This window comes from Chrysemys picta, chromosome 1 (genome assembly GCF_011386835.1).
Source record: "Chrysemys picta bellii isolate R12L10 chromosome 1, ASM1138683v2, whole genome shotgun sequence".
In the NCBI taxonomy this organism is placed as follows: Eukaryota; Metazoa; Chordata; order Testudines; family Emydidae; genus Chrysemys; species Chrysemys picta.
Window position 1 is genome coordinate 62,676,841 of NC_088791.1, and position 12,874 is coordinate 62,689,714.

The window sequence follows — 12,874 nt, forward strand, 5'->3', positions numbered from 1 at the left end:
CTGATGAAAAGTTCCCTCAGCACAGGAACTGAGACAGATGACTTCTTCACAACTCCCAACATGAAAAGCATGCCATCACGTGGCTGGAGTGGGAGGAGGTGGGACCGCAGCACCTAATGCTGCAAAACGTCTGGGCAGTACTGTTGCCCATAGGCAAGCAGGGACAGGTTACTGTAATTTAGGCAACCTTCGATGGCTGTCCAAGTTACACTGCGATACCCTATGGCCCTGGAACAGCCCAGAATCAACAGGGCACAAAACGTGGCTTTGTGAGTTCCATAGTTAAGGTCCAGCTCTTGTGGAAAACTTTCCAGCTGAATGTAAGTGTTATGAAGGGGGAGAGGCAATCTCATAGGTAGTTACGTTCAATCCCGGTGGGGGGGGGGGGATTAATTAGGACAGGCACCTTGAACTAGACTATCTAGTAAGTGGGGAGCCAGCCCAACATTCAGAACTCCAGGGTGATGTGTTCAGGTGCCCTGTGTTGCTCAGCAAATGGGCAGTTGTGCTTTGTACTATGTTTATGTGGAGCTCAGTGTGTGGTTTCATTTCTAGATGGGATAAATGGCAGTAATCTAGCATGGAGGTTATTAATGAGTGGATCACTGTGATAGCACTGTCACTTAGGAGGGGGCGCAGTATTTTGGTTATGCTGAGATGGAGGTGGGCACATTTTTTCCACCATGACTATTTGAGTCTCCAGCAGTACCGAGGGCCCCAAAACTGCAGACTAATTTAACAATCTGAGGACAGTTTCCCCCAACAGAAGGAGATGTGAGAGAAGACAAATTCTATAAAGCATCAAGTATCAGAGGGGTAGCCGTGTTAGTCTGAATCTGTAAAAAGCAACAGAGGGTCCTGTGGCACCTTTGAGACTAACAGAAGTATTGGGAGCATAAGCTTTCGTGAGTAAGAACCTCACTTCTTGCATCTGAAGAAGTGAGGTTCTTACCCACGAAAGCTTATGCTCCCAATACTTCTGTTAGTCTCAAAGGTGCCACAGGACCCTCTGTTGCTCTATAAAGCATTTCATTCTTTCTATCAGGTTGTTCACCTTTAACCAGCTGCTCCTCACCCAAAAGCAAATGTCATGGAGTCAAAAATTTTAAGGTCAGAAGAGGGACCATTCTGATCATCTAGTCTGACTTTGGGCATAAAACTTAACCCAATAATTCCTGTATTGAGTCCAATAGCTTCTGGTTGAACTAAATAATAGATACTAGAAAAACATCCAATGTTGATTTAAAGACATCAAATAATGGAGAATTTATTACATCACTTGGTAAACTGTTCAAATGGTTAATTACCCTCGTTAAAAATTTGCACCTTATTTTCAGTCTAAATTTTTCTCATTTCAACTTCTACTCCTTAGATCTTGTTATGCCTTCATTATTTTGATTAAGCATTAAAACAGCTGGGAGATAGTGGTGTTTACATGTAGACCTGGGTAGGTCCATATACTGCTGGCACTTCAATTTATGTCATTTCACCAGCTCTCCCAATGGCTTTAAATAGATTTGAATAATATGGAGAAAGAAGATTGAGCCTTATAGCTCAAATGAGGGCTTTGGAGATAGACGAACAGTTGTCCAAAACAACCTGTTAGGTTCTTTCCAAGAAGAGGAACCTGAACTGTTTAAAGTTCCTTTCCCTCCTTCCTTTCCTTCCTTCAGCTTTGGTGATTGATGGTAGAGGTCTGGCAGAATGAGTATAGATATGCGCCCCTTGTCAATAGAAAGGTCAGCTCCAGAGCAACACCATTTTGTGGCCTACAGCTTCACTGAGAGGGAACCAGGTTCATGTGGCACTGGAGACTGGCCTATCTTATCAGTCCGCTTATTTGAGAAAAGTGAGGCTGGGCATTGGGTGATAGTTTGTGGGGCTTCTAGCATCAACCAATGGTTTCTTTAGTATTACTACATGTCTTGCGGTAGGTAGTAAATTATCTTCCTGAAAGGAAGTGTTGACGGTCTCTGTTATAGTACGTCTCCCAGAAGTTCCCTGTTGTCTCTTTCTATCCAGGAAGAGCAGAGATCAGAGTCACAGATGGTAACCCTGAATGATGTCACTCCTTTCCTTGGAAAGGGTGTATTGTGTTTCTGGTCCTGCTCTTGGCTAGTTCCTCTTGTAGTTTGAAGCCATCTTGGATGTAGGTGACCTTCTTTGTGATAATTCCTCACAAAAAGAGGTACTGTGTCTTAGGGTTGAGTAGAGCCAGTCTGTATTTCCAAAATGATTTGGAGCCCAGAAAAGTTCTGCTGGGCTTCACTTTTCTGCCTCAGTGGCAAAGAGGTAGGCTCTGTTTGCCTTTGTTATGGCAGTGGCATAGGTTTGTAGAAATTCTGTGTCTGCCACTGACTACTTTCAGTTATTTCTTTCACAAGTCAACTGAGAAAGATGACTGTCTGCATAGGTGGAGGGATTGAGAGAGGGTGCTTTGGTACTAGAATGTCTTTAGCAGTGTTCTAGAAGTGGCTGTAGGACATGGCTAATTCATCTTCTCCTTGGCCGGTTGGTTGGGTAGAGTTTTCTATAAGTAAGTTTTGGCAGGATCCAAGAGTTTTTCTGGGTAGATCATGGTGGTTTCATATTGTTTTGGAATAGGGAGAGTTCTTATTCCTGTCTGGAACAGGAAGTAGTCTGATCAAGTTAAGGGGATGGTTCTTGCATTTATATTCACAGCCCTAGGATCCAGTCCAGGGATAGTCAGCTGTGAACCTACATCTGGAGCTTACCTGTGAAAAATCTAAGGTGGAAAGTTTGGATATCTTTCTTAAAATACTTATAAAACACTTACGTGCGTGTGTGTTTTTAAACACAGTTATTGAGTATCAGTGAAACATTGAGGGGATGGATAGCTCCGTGGTTTGAGCATTGGCCTGTTAAACCCAGGGTTGTGAGTTCAGTCCTTGAGGGGGCCACTTAGGGATCAGAGGCAAAATCAGTACTTGGTCCTGCTAGTGAAGGCAGGGCACCGGACTTGAGTCGATGACCTTTTAGGGTCCCTTCCAGTTCTATGAGATAGGTATATCACCATATATTTGATTTGATTTGTATGAAATTCATGGTCTGTTGACTACTTCATCCTTGAAATATTACCTGCATTAAAATGTTTGCCTGTCACAATATTTATATATTTGCTTCTTTTTGACTTGTTTCTGTTATAAGGTAGAAATGAATATAGTAGTTCATATGAAATATTATTTGATTTCCAAGCAAAATCCTATTTATTCACACACTATTAAAGCCTATCTTTTTAACCCAAGGCAATGTCAATTCATGTCCCTGACCAACCCATATTGGTGTTTGTATGCTCAAAAATAGGTGCGAGAACAAAGGAAACCAAAGCAGACTCTAAGCCTTAAACTAAGATTGAAGTAAGATAAAATGAGTATAAGGAATTAAAAGCATTACTTGCATTTTTAGACAGACAGACATCATGGAAGAGACATAGTGTAAAGCTCAGTGCAGATGTTTCAGCCCTCCAGAGAACTATTGCAGAGGATGGCTTAAATGTTCGTACTGAACTTTGCACTTTTGTTTCTTCTCTGATGTCTTGAGAACACCTCAGCAGCAGTAGTTTTAATTCCTTCTGTTGGTGTGAGTTTTCAGACCCTCTTCAGGGTTTTAATTTTGTCTCTATACTTGTATACCTAGGTTGTGTGCTGGTTTTCGAAGTATCATCTGTTTATACAAGAAGAAACTCAGTTATTTTGGAACTTACTATACCCCCCCCCTGAATTTTGATGGAACCTAGATATTTATATTTATAAAATCCTAGTCCAGTCCCGAATGCAGTTTTTACTGTTGTTTTTTTAATCTTAGACATCATATAATCTGCATTGGGGCAGACCGTTCGGGCAAAACCCAGCTCCCAGTTTGGATTGTAAATCCTTCAAGGCAGGGATACTCTCTTTCCTGTGTCTGTACAGCCCCAGCACATTGGGGCCTCCGACCAGATTGAGGTCTTCAGGCACTATCATAATAATATAAATATGTATCACTATCACTAGAGGCAATGGGAGTTTTACTAATTATTTTTAACAGGAGCAGGCACAGGCCCTTTTCCTGTAAGAGAATAGAAATGGTTAGAACTTGTTGAGATCACTGTATATAGCATGTAGATTTTGGAAAGCTTTTATTTTTTAAATGCAGCTTGCAAATGCTCCAGTTCTTATTAAACAGAGTTTGTGATAGTACAGTATGCAAATGAATATATCCATTTTCACTTGGTGTCCTTCCAAACAGCCTGTGAAGATTAATGCAAATTTATTTTACAGTTCTGTTTACGAAGATTCCTGTGATTCACAACAAAATAGGATATAGAAATTGATACAAAAAGTTGGCATTCATTTAAAAATATAAAATGGCAAAATGTCACAGATATTATCTGAAAATATAATGTTGCTAGTGAAAGAGCCTTGAAAGTGGAGTGGTTAGCTATGGATGTCAAACATATTTGAGGCTACTACCATAAAATGAAGCTTTTCACAATGTAGCCACTGAGGAATTTTTTTTTTTTTTTTGCATTAATGCATACATTTTCAAATGAAATAAATAACAATATGTTAATGCTTTTTCTTTGCAAGTGCCTTGGAAATGGTGCTACAAAAGATCCAGTGCTTTCTGTGCAATTTTTCCCAGATAAATGTATAATAATTATATAGCTAATTTGTTTTGATTTTTAAACAGCTTTAGTTTAAATTGGGGACAAGTTCAGATTGTTCCAGACCTAGTCTGCAGCAAGTGATAGGGCATAAGGAACTTGCATCATTATGGGCTTCTCCATATCGAAAGCCATACTTCAGCTGCTTCTGCTGCCTGAGCAGAAGGGAGGACACTATTGCTGGTATTCTGAGGGTATTGAATTCAGCCTGTTTCAGTAGATGCTAGTCATACTGAAGGCAATATGAGTAACTCCTTCATACCCCAGGGCCAGATTTGGCCACTGGAAGCCCTGGTGATGAAGTAGAGGGATGGCCAACTGTATCTTGCACTCTCGTTAGTTGTTTTTCCTGCTGAATGTAAATTACACTTATTTTGCACACTCGCCAACTGCCACGTCAGCACAAGTTAAATCACTTTTGTCACTTAGATCCTACAGTAAAACCTGCCTTTAATGACCACCTCTCAGGAGAGACAACCTGTCACAAGTGACTACTTGCAGAGGCCACGGAACACCATCCCTGTCTGGTGTGCAAACCTTTGAAAAGAGACCACCACTTACAAGAGACCACTTTTGCTAACTCATAGGCTCATAGACTCATAGACTTTAAGGTCAGAAGGGACCATTATGATCATCTGGTCTGACCCCCTGCATGCTGCAGGCCATAAAACCGTCCCTACCCCTTCCCTGGACTCTGCTGCTGAAGTCCCCAATCCTGTTACTAGTGACTTCAATCGGCAGAGACCCTCCTGCTAGAGATCCCTGCCCCATGCTGCGGAGGAAGGCGAAAAACCTCCAGAGGCTCAGCCAATCTGCCCTGGAGGAAAATTCCTTCCCGACCCCAAATATGGCGATCAGTAAGACCCCGAGCATATAGGCAAGAGTCTCCATCCTGACCCCTGTTAGCCATTATGCTATTTACCTACCATTGCTTGGTTTTCTTGACTACTATGTTTTACCATTAAACCATTCCCTCCATAAACTTATCTAACTTAATCTTAAAACCAGACAGGTCCGTCGCCCCCACCGTTTCCCTCGGAAGGCCGTTCCAATATTTCACCCCTCTGACGGTCAGAAACCTTCGTCTAATTTCAAGCCTGAACTTCCCCACGGCCAGTTTATATCCATTCGTTCTTGTATCCACGTTAGTACTAAGCTGGAATAATTCTTCTCCCTCCCTTGTATTAATCCCTCTAATATATTTAAAGATAGCAATCATATCCCCTCTCAGCCTTCGCTTTGTCAGACTAAACAACCCAAGCTCCTCTAGTCTCCTTTCATACGACAGGTTTTCCATTCCTCTGATCATCCTAGTGGCCCTTCTCTGCACCCATTCCAGTTTGAGTTTGTCTTTTTTAAACATGGGAGACCAAAACTGCACACAGTACTCCAAGTGAGGTCTCACCAGCGCCTTGTACAACGGAAGCAGGACCTCCTTATCCCTACTAGATATACCTCGCCTAATGCATCCCAAGACAGCATTGGCTTTTTTCACCGCCACGTCACATTGTCGACTCATAGTCATCCTGCGGTCTACAAGAACCCCTAGGTCCTTCTCCTCTTCCGTTACTTCTAACCAATGCGTCCCCATCTTGTAACTAAAATTGTTATTAGTCATCCCCAAATGCATCACCTTACACTTTTCACTATTAAATTTCATCCTATTTCTGATACTCCAATTCACAAGCTCATTCAAGTCTCCCTGCAGGATATCCCTATCCTCTTCCGAATTTACAACGCCTCCCACCTTCGTATCATCCGCAAACTTTATCAGCCCACTCCTGCAATCGGTTCCGAGGTCAGTTATAAATAGATTAAATAAGATGGGTCCCAAAACCGAACCTTGAGGCACTCCACTAGTAACCTCCCTCCAACCTGACAGTTCACCCTTTAATACGACCCGCTGCATTCTCCCCATTAACCAATTCCTTATCCACCTCTGGATTTTCATATCGATCCCCATGTTTTTCAGTTTAACCAATAATTCCTCATGGGGTACAGTATCAAACGCTTTACTGAAATCCAGGTATATTAGGTCCACCGCATTTCCCTTATCTAATAAATCCGTTACTTTCTCGAAGAAGGAGATCAGATTCGTTTGGCACGATCTGCCCTTCGTAAAACCATGTTGTAATTTATCGCAATTGCCACTAATCTCCAGGTCCTCAACTAGTTTCTCTTTCAGAATTTTCTCTAACACCTTGCACACTACAGATGTTAAACTAACAGGCCTGTAGTTACCCGGATCACTTTTTTTCCCTTTCTTGAAAATAGGAACCACATTAGCTATTCTCCAGTCTAACGGGACCACCCCCGAGTTTACAGATTCATTAAATATTATCGCTAATGGGCCTGCTATTTCCCGCGCCAATTCCTTCAATATTCTCAGATGAAGATCATCCGGTCCTCCCATGAGTGGTTGCTCTTGACAGGTTTTACTGTACTTACACTTATTTTATGACCAGCATACACCTCATATGAAACTTACACCTCTGTTTTGTCACCACTGAATTTGGCCTTGAAAGGGTAAATATTTGCCTTACATTACTGGGGAGGTTGTGGAAGAGATGGATATAGAGCCTGACCCCAGTTATTGAGTTATAACCACCAGGCTAACTCCACTTACCACATTCTAACCACTAAGTAGTGCTCCATTGCAAAATGCTTCGGTGCTCAAATGCAAACGTTTGTGGTTTATATACCTGAGCATTTATTGCCTGTTAAATGCTCCACTACTTTGGGATTATTGCTTAAACATCAATTTGCCTGATGTTGTCTTATGTTTTTTAGACAGGATATATTCTTGTCTTCATTTATAATTTAATATTGTATATTTGGTTTGGCTTTCTTGTTGGTTTTTCCCCTTCTCTGGTCTACTTTATTCCTTAGATGCAGGTTGTTTATGCATTTTGCTTTAAGTACTGTTTGCAAAAACCTCAAGGTAGTTCAACAGGTGGTTAAAATGTGCTGTCGCTTCTTAAGGAAAAGCAAACATGCACACTGGTTCTCTATCTCCAAAATGGACAAAGATGACACTGCATTATGAACCTTTCTAGTGATTTTTGAAATCTAGTGATTTTGAAAATAGTGTTTTGTGTAAAAATTTGAAGCTCTATTACACAGTAAGTGAACCAAGTCAATTGATTGGAAATACACACAACAACGCAGTAACAGCACAGCCTACCTCACCCTCACTGTATACCTGCCTATATATGGTATGCAATCAGCGGTGGCTCCAACCTCTCTGTGCTTCTTCCATTAGGTGTTATGGCCTCTGGAAAGCACAGTCTCAAAAAGACTATGGTCCCTGACCTGGTCCACCCACAGTGCTGCCCTATCACAGCTGGTTCAGAGATCTCTGAGTGTGTGCAGAGGCCCTCCTATGCAGCCACTACTCCTACAGTTTTCCTCTCCCCAAACCCTAGGCTTTTAGGGTGCAAAAGGTCTTGCAAGGCCCTCCACACCATTGTAGATTTCACTCTTGATGAAAATTTAGTTGGCTGCTGCAAAATATCCACCTCTCCACTTGACATCAGTTCCCCTGAGACTGTTTCATTTGTGGCTAATATTCCTTCTCTTCTCCAAGCACCTCCCTTCTTTGCCTCCTTCCCCACACATAGAGGATAGATTAATTCTTAATGAGGTTATCCTTGCCAAAGCCAGGCTAAATGCCTGGACCTAAAGGTGGGATTGTTGTCTTGTGATCTTTGACTCCTGGGTCATTCCTCTAATCATAAATTCTATTCCCATTTCTGCAACTAACTCTGCATTATTTGGGCAAGTCACATAGGTTGCATACCACAGTTAGCATGTTATATTAGAATTTAAATCAGCTTCTGTACCAGATGATTGGAGGATAAAAAAAATTAGCATAATATTAGCTAAATCTCTAGAGGCGATTCTGGCAACTACAGGCTAATAAGTGTAACTTCAGTATCAGTCAAATTGGTTGAAACTGTAGTAAAGAATGGAATTATCAGACACACAATAGAACAGGATTTGTTGGGGAAGAGTCAACATGTCTTTGTAAAGGGAAGTCATGCCTCACCAATCTATTTGAGGTGGTAGGTGGATGTAGTATACTTGGACTTTCAAAACAAATTTGACAAGGTCCCTCAGCAAACGTTCTTAAGCAAAGTAGGCAGTCATGGGATAAGAGGGAAGGTCCTCTCATGGCTCAATAACTGGTTAAAAGACAGGAAACAAAGGGTAATAATAAGTAGGGTGACCAGATGTCCCGATTTTATAGGAACAGTCCTGATTTTTGGGTCTTTTTCTTATATAGGCTCCTATTACCCCTCACCCCCGTCCTGATTTTTCACACTTGCTCTCTGGTCACCCTAATAATAAGTGGTCAGTTATCAGAATGGAGAAAGGTAATAGCGGTGTCCCCAGGGATCTGTACTGGGACCAGTACTGCTCAACATAATAATAATTGATTTAGAAAAAGGGATAAACAGTGAGGTGGCAAAGATTGCAGATGATATAAAATTACTCGAGAGTTAAGTCCAAAGCTGACTGCGAAGAGTTACAAAGGGATCTCACAAAACTGGGTGTCTGGGTAACAAAACAGCAGATGAAATTCAGTGTTGGAAAAATGCAAAGTAATGCATATTGGGAAACATAATCCCTACTATACATACAAAATTATGGGGATCTAAATTAGCTTTCTTGGGTGGTAATAGCTATCCTGGAGTCATTGTGAATAGTTCTCTGAAAACATCCACTCAATGTGTAGTCAAAAAGCTAACAATGTTAGGAACCATTATGGAAGAGATTAAGAAGACCGTAAATATTATAATGCCCTATATAAATCCATGGTATGCCCACACTTTGAATATTGCGTGCAGTTCTGGTCACTCCATCTCAAAAAAGGTACATTCGAATTGGAAAAGGTACAGCGAAGGGCAACAAAAATTATTTGGGGTATAGAACAGCTTCCCTATGAGGAGAGATTAAAAAGACTTGACTGTTGAGGTTAGAAAAGAGATGACTAAGGAAGGGCTATGAGAGAGGTCTATAAAATCATGAATGTTGTGGAGAAAGTGGTATTTACCCCTTCACATAACACAAGAACTAGGGGTCACCCAATGAAATGAATACGCAGCAGGTTTAAAACAAACAAAAGGAAGTACTTCACACAACTCACAGTTAATCTGTGGAACTCATAGCCAGGAGATGTTGTGAAGGCCAAAACCATAACTGGGTTCCAAAAAATAATTAGATACGTTCATGGAGGAAGGGTGCATCAATTGCTATTAGCCAGGATGCAACACCATGCTTTGGGTGTCCATAAGCCTCTGGCTGCCAGATTATGGGACTGGATGAGTGGGGATGGATCACTTGATTATCTGTTCATTCCCTTTGAAGAATTTGGCATTGGCCACTGTCGGAAGACAGGATATTGGGCTAGATGGACCATTGTTCTGACCCAGTATGACCATTCTTATTTTCTAAAATAAATGCTTAGGTTATCTTATCGGAAAAATACCAGTTCACTTCAGAGGAGTGTTGAGATAGGACTAAATTATGGTTCTTGAGCGTCAAAGTAAGATGAAGAAGAGGACTTCGACATGCAAGTAGAAGACTCGCTGTACTTGTGTGCAATGGGCTTTACCTCCTTGGCACTGATATAGCCAGTAATCCTGCCTCTCAGTAACTGATCTGCAAGCCTTTGCTATGGACACACAACAAACCCCCCCACCCCGACACACCTCCTCTGGAAAAGTAACCTTTAGAGGCAAAGCAACACTGTCTTTCCCCTTCATGGGGAAAGCAACACAGTTATGCAAGGGGGTTCTTGCATCCACTCCTTTTCCCCCATAGAAGCAGCCAGAATTTAGTCCTTGGTGTTTGAGATTCTTAGGTAAAAGATTACAATGTATAAAGCATTCTCATCTATCTTTCATTGTAAACAAAAGCAAAAATTGTGAGGGGAATATCAGTGTTTCTGAAATAAACAATGGAAAGCAGCCAAATTCACAGTTGTGCAGTGTTCAGATTTTCAGTAGAGAATGTTTTCTCCATCGAAATGAGTGAGTGGTAAGAAAATTGGAACAATTTTACTAGGAATGAGTTAAAATATATGCAGCTAATTACAGCAATGTGTGGTTTGTAATGACTTACAGTAACTGTTTTACACTGTGTCCTGACAGGTAGCGTGCTGCTGGAATGTGATAGGACCCATACTATGAAACCTGATGTTCCCTTTTTGCTTACACTGTCTATGCCCTTGGCAGGCAGTTATGAGTAAGGCTATGTTTTAGTCACAGGTATTTTTAGTAAAAGTCATGGACAGGTCACAGGCAGTAAACAAAAATTCACAGGCCGTGACCTGTCCATGACTTTTACTATATACCACTGATTAAATCTTGGGTGGTCTGGTGGGAGGCAGCCCTGGAGGAGCGGGGAAATAACCCGGGGACCCATCGTTGCTGGGAGGGTAGATTTGGCAGAGATGGCAGGCTCCCTGCCTGGCTCCATGCAGCTCCCTGGAAGTGGCAACATACATGTCCCTTCCTAGGCGGAGGGATGGCCGGGGGGCTCCGTGCACTGCCCCTGTCCCAAGCGCTGGCTTCGTAGCTCCCATTGGTCAGGAACCACAGCCAATGGGAGCTGTGGGGGTGGCGCCTGTGGGCAGAGGCAAAGTGCAGATCCGCCTGACCACACCTCCGCTTAGGAGCTGAGGGAGGGACATGTCGCCGCTTCTGGGGAGCCTCCTGAGGTAAGCGCCGCCTGCAGCACTCACCCCCTCCCGCGGGAATCCGTGACCTCTGTGACAAACCTGTAGCCTTAGTTATGAGCTGCTTGTTAAGCAAATAAAGGTACAATTTCTGAAAACCAACATACCTATCCCCAGAACTGGAATGCTGGGCTATGTGCTGCTCTCTTCCATGAGGAAAGGAATACCGCTCACCCCAGGCTGTAGAGCTTCACCACTGCTGCTATTGCAGGAGCTTCTGCAGTCCCAACCCATCCCTGCTACAGGGAGTGAAAAGAGAGGATGGAAGAATCTGTTTGTGCACAAGAGATCCCCAAAGAGCTAGACTGCATGCAATCAAATCCCTGTTCACCCCAGCCCGAATCCCCCCCACTCCGCCACACACACACGTTCTGCTGGGGAATCTTCCATGGCTGCAGATGTAGGAGCAGTGTTTACCAGGCAGAAATATTTATCTTCAAGGAAGTGCTATTGAAGTGCATCACTTTTGTTTGAGAAATGCAAATTCTGCTGCTGTGATGCTCTGCTTGTCCTCAGTTTATGGTATGAAAATATCAACTGTTAGAAACTGGATTTTTTTCCTAAGGGGAGAAATATTTAAACACTAATCAACACACATTTTACATCTGAAAATGAGACCTAATTTGTATAAAATAAGCACATCAAAAGACCAAAAATAAACATTGAGAACGCCGTCTATAATTAGCACTGACCTTTTAGGTAAGTGATTATTTTAAATCTCTTCTGTGAAAAATCTTGTATTCTGTAACAAATGGTTTTTAGCTGTTGGCTTCACCCCCAATTCCTCATTTCACAGTTTCTCAATGTTACCAAATGTCCATTGCACTGTTATTAGGTGCTATTATTCTAATATTCTACTAGGACTGTGTTTAAATTATGTGAATTGCACTATTATTTCTTGGTTGACTTAGGGGGCATTATTGAAATGTTAAATTGCTTTTAGCAATGTCATTTACACCGAAAATATCTTGAGAGAAGAGTTCAAGGATTTCTTATTCAGAATAGAGGTTTGCTACTTTGAAAGATGCTTTGCTTTCCAGATGAAGCCACATGTTCATTCTGAACAATATAGAAAATAATACATGCTGATTTCTGTTGTAAGGCAACAGAAATCAATGCTCTTGTGCTGCCTCAGTCCTGCTTTACACAGCTGTTGGTTTGTCTATTTCAGGAACATTTTGATGGACCTAAAAGAAATTATCTAGGGAAAACACATCTGATCATTGTACTTTGTATTTTTGGATTAACATGAGAAGGCATTGATTTAGAATTGACTTTAATAGATTTACAGCTGGAGAGATAGTGTTGACAGAGAAAACTAAGTCAGGAAGGCTTTACAATCAATGATCAGAAGGATATTTTCAATATGCAAGTTCAAATACAGAGAATAAGCCAGTGTTAGGAACTGATGACAGAGATTCCTAGCCTCCTAATATTACTTTTTTACCCTTGAGGGGAAAATCCTC

The 12,874-nt window shown here is 41.7% G+C and overlaps 1 protein-coding gene across 4 annotated transcripts in view; it reads left to right on the forward strand.

Moving 5' to 3' along the window:
* SRGAP1 (SLIT-ROBO Rho GTPase activating protein 1) overlaps window positions 1–12,874 on the forward strand; it is a 249,407-nt gene that overhangs the window by 211,834 nt on the left and 24,699 nt on the right. The gene's annotated exons all lie outside the window — the stretch shown is intronic.